Genomic DNA, 5,000 nt, shown 5'->3' on the forward strand with positions numbered 1-5,000 from the left:
CTTAAGAGTCAATCTCCCTAACCACTGCGTGACATGTGGCACAAAGTCAAAAAATTGACCCCGATCATTTTTTGTCCAGAGATAGCCTATGGTGTCCTAAGAAACGTTATATAACTTTTAAGTTCTGGAAATTTTCTAATTTCGAGAAAAGCTCGAGAAACTCCAGGCGGCTCCTGAAATGGAAAATCACCAAAATGACCCCTCAATCAAGGGCCATAGAATCAAAACTCTCGTGAAGGCGCAAAAGAAAATACACATTTCTTTGTTTTGTAATTTAATTAGGGAGATAAAAAGCTGATGATTAAGGCCAGATAGAAACAGATAGCTATCGATTTAAAATTACTTGTGAGAACTCAAACATTTGCCGAAATTTCGGACTTGGAAAATCCCAAATTGCGACCCATTTTCAAACAATCATAAACATAGGCGGTAAAATTCAGAATTGGCTGAAACTTCGAATTTCACGACTTAAAGGCATGTATTCAATGATAACAAAAAATATATTTTGGTAAAACTTATTTCCTTGGGGAGCAGCCCGATACAAGTTCGCTGAAATCAGTCAATATTCAATTAGCCAATGCAATCAAGGCTCTGGCAGCTGTGAAACACAAGTGAGGGAAACCTTGTGAAAATTTGGTAATTCTTGTTACTGCTGTTCGAATTCAGTTACTTTCCGCTGTATTAGCAGCTTAACTTGGAATATAAATGTTCTGAAGCAATGTTTCAGATCAACGGACAGTTAAGTTTGCTCTCAAGATTGCCGCCACAAGAACTGATACACGCGTCATTCACCAAACTTACTGTACTATCTATTTCCTACTAAAGAAAATCTTTTCTTTAAAAAAAATTACATCAGTGAAGTGCCATGGTGTAATTAACAGATTCCTGCATTTCTAGAAATCGTACTTTTTAATCGGAAACACAGTAGGAAATAAACAAGAATAAAGTGATTCACAGCAAATGTTTTGTCACGCAATTTTACATTCCATAATATGTCTGGCCACGTGACGCAGGTTCCATGTCTGTCGCAACGCTTTTGTTACTTTGAGGTTATATTGTAATATGCCTTTACTTAATCGAAGCTTTCATGAGAGATAAACACATCTCTTAAAATCCATTTTGTCCTGAACGTTTGATCGGTTTTCATCCTTGTTCGTGCACTTCTCTTGCCGACGCGTGCACTTGCATTACCAGTTGTGTAGCCGCCAAGGGAAGTTCGTGGCCAGGGTGATTAATGCAAAGGAAACTAGCCAATCAAGAGACCAAAATCAGCGGCAGACAGCAAGTAACCTAGTGCGTTTTACGTCTCAATTAGATTTGTTAACTAAACAAAAACAAAGAGCACACCCTCTCACTGACATTTACGACGCGTTATCAACAACATTCTTATTTGTTCGCTAATCTAATTACCTGGCCCTGGTTGTTCGAAGGGTGGATAGCGCTATCCACTGGATAAATCGCTACCTACTGGATAACTCAATTGATTTTGCTAGTGTTTATCCGCTGGATAGTGGTTTATCCTGTGGATAGCGTTATCCACCTTTTGAACAACCGAGGCCTGGTAGGGAACCAATAAGAAAGAAAGTGTTCGGCCAACAGAAACGCGAGTTAAGCTGAAACAACATGTCTGACAGATATTTGAAATCCATTCTATTACAACAGCATGTTGTTCTTGCTATTCCGTTTCACTAGCCTTTCCGGGCTGAGACTATTGACGTCAATATAGAGTTCCTCTCAGTGAAAACATTTCTGTTCAAGTTTAAGATGAGGAGATCAAATTTCCTGCTGCCCAATAGTTGCATCATCACCCATTCACTTCGTTACTTTACAAATGCAAGTTTGACAGTACGCGTCTATTTTCTCCACATATGGCTGCTTGCGCTTGACCCGTATCTCCTTGGTATCAATATTAAGGTCAGCACAGATGTCTCTTAGTTGCGCAAGGGATAACTTGTCAAGTTTGCTATCTGAGGCCATTTCACACAAGTTCCGCCCATCCCACATGACAGGGTGAGCTGGCAAAAATTCCCGAGCAACCACATTTGTCAACTCTTGTATCGCTGCCTCCTGAGAAGCACCCACCAACACCTCCTCATGATCTTCTTCACCAGAGAGAGTTTTCTTCGACGCAAGTCTCGAGAAAAAGCCGGCAATCTGAGAGGAGGTGACAAAATCTTGGCTACTGAAAATGCGTTTTCCCCTCGCGTCAACAGCAGTCAGCATTGAACGTGCAACCGAAGCAGGATCAATCTTTCTTCCTGAGCTCTCCCCTTGCTGGAATTTGTCCGCCATAAACTTTCTTTGTTTATCAGTAAATCTGACTCTCTTGGAAGTACTCGACTTGAGAGCCCAACCCTTTGGTAATGCCTCGGTCACGGAGGGTGGTTGTTCAGAACAACTGAGCTGTGGATGGGCTTGACATTGTACTTCAAGGTTCTGTGCATACCCCACAGCTGCTTTATCGAATAAAGTGTCTCGTTCCACCGCACGCTTGTGTCGCCCACAATCTAAATGACGCTGCATTGATGAGTACCTCAGAAATGTCTGAACGCAACCTTCTTCCGGACAAGTGAAAATCCTCTCTTTGCTAATAGATTCCTCTCCCTCACTTCTCACTGCTGCTGCTGCTTCTGCTTCTGTTGTTGTTGCCGGAGGCAGATCCTGCTCGGTTTCTTTAGTGCGTCTTTCCTTTACTGGTGCGAAGCTACACTAGTTAGACCGAGTAACTCCTGTAAGGGCCGGAAGCTGGGATATAGACGGAATACTCAGCTTTTCCTTGGGAATTTGCTTTCCAGGGCCGAGTTTATATGCCCTCCAGACCCGTAAACCACTCTCCTCGAACTGAACATTACTTATCAGACTGATGCCTTCTATCTTTGCTGTTGGCTCGCAGGATACTTCCACGCATTCACACAATACAACGTTTACGGCAGGTACTCCACCACACGAAAGGATCGCATCTCTCATTTGTGCTGGAGTCTCAATATCGTTGCCTGCATTAAGATGGATTCTCATGTGCGACTTAATGGTTGCTGCCTTCCGATCACATGCGGCCTTGCCTCCTTGTGGATCCGAAAAATCCAGGCGCTTGATATTGACGCCATATTGGAGGCCAAGGATTTTAGCGCACACTAAAGTGAAGCCGCAGTGATAACACCCAGCATTGTCTTGACGATAATAAACTGTCTTCAGCTGTGGCATGATTATCTTCAGTTGTCTGATCACATCGGACATCACGGCGACTACCGCGCTGCTATCTTGGGAAGTCGAATGAAAAATATGGGCAAAGGTAAGCATTTCGAACTCACCACGCTGTCTTCTCGTGGCAACTGTCAGGTGCCATGGAATGCCCCGTTTCCCAAACCAATCGGCTTGACTTTCGCGGAACTTTCTGGGCAGGTATTTCATAGCCCAGTCTTGCACTATGAACACTGACGTCTCATCCAGCTCTTCAAGCACTTGCACTCTGGCTTCATCCTGGTTCACGGAGCGAAGAAGATGAGCTTTCCATGCCATTATAGCCGTTTTGGCATTCTTTACACGGAACTCTAGCTCTTCCCTCACAGTAGTTGCCAAGGTATGATATTTCGCAGTCAACCCAGCCTCAATGCTGGTTAGAGTTGACGCCAATACTGCACACCGCTCACAAACGTCGTTGTGCTGGTGATCACAAGTAGCTTGAAACAAAGGCTCTTTTGGGTCGCTTAAAGCGAATGATCTACAGTGATCTGCTACTGATGAAGTTTTCGAAACATGGACCTGTAAGTGAAAAAAAGTGTGTAATATTCGTCTATGTTTGAGCTTATATTCGAAAGTCGCGGCAGGCCGGAAACTAAAACTCTCAAGACTGCATCATATCTGCTATGAAATATACTGTACGATATTGGCTTGTGGAGATGGTTAAAAAGTTTTTACTTGAGGATTATCCTATCGTCTAAGGTCACATTTTTAAAAGAAACTAATCCTGTGGTTTAGTAAATGCTACCCAGCGTAGCTCAGTCTCATGTAGAGTTTTGAAGGTAAGATTTCGTCACGCAGCGCACGCCCTTGCCGAAACCTCAACATCAAAAAGAGAACCCGCCGCGCTGGATAAGATACGTGATAAAATAATCGTACAAAGAAACCTCTCACCTTGTAGTCACTTTTAAGATAGCGCTTACTAGCGCGTAGGTTGTTTTCCTGCAGTTTCGCCCAGGTCATCCCCTGTCCAGCGTCCCCAAGTGTTTCCACTACATCACACAGCTCATCAAATGCTTCCGCTCCAGCGGAACTGACATAGTCAATCCCTTGAAGAGAGGTATGGACGGACGCAGCGCAAACGTTCAAAATGCGGAGGAGTGTAGAGCGACTCAGTGGCTTGAATTGCGACTCTTGACAATATGTTGTATATTGCTTGACAATTCCCTCTGGAATTAGCATTCGAACCACGTTCGGAACTTTAAGTGTCTCTTTAGTAGACAATGTTATTCTTTTTTCCCCAAACGGCAAATCTTGGACAATATGGGGACTGGTAATAAAAGCTACGAAGTGATCTATCTGCGCCAAGGAAACCTTCATTCTAGGCGACGGTATTGTGTGCACAGACAAGCCCCTCCCGAAAACCAAGCAATGGCGCTTGGCCTCAGTAAAACAATGCTGCGACAGGTCAGGGATCCAGCGACGTAATTGATTTAAGGTCAGCTTGTCTGCCATTATAGAAAGGATTTGTCGGCGTGTCTCCCAAGAGTCGTCGGCTACGCGGTAGCATTCAGCAAGGGCGTTCATCATTGTCTCGTCCACGATGTTAGTCACGTTGTCTTCTTTGGCTAACCCTAATGTGTGCTCCACGACGTTAGAAGAACAAACTGCCTTATAAAGAGATCCTGCAGCCGCGGGAGCTATGTCTTGTACAAGCGCTGATAGGCCCTGTCCCGCTTTGCGTACGTAATAGCGCTTGGTTCTGTCACTTGCATCTTGCCACGACAACTGTAGTTGAGAACGAACAGGGCTGATATCTCGAG

Source organism: Montipora foliosa, chromosome 2, assembly GCF_036669935.1.
Source record: "Montipora foliosa isolate CH-2021 chromosome 2, ASM3666993v2, whole genome shotgun sequence".
Lineage (NCBI taxonomy): Eukaryota > Metazoa > Cnidaria > Anthozoa > Scleractinia > Acroporidae > Montipora > Montipora foliosa.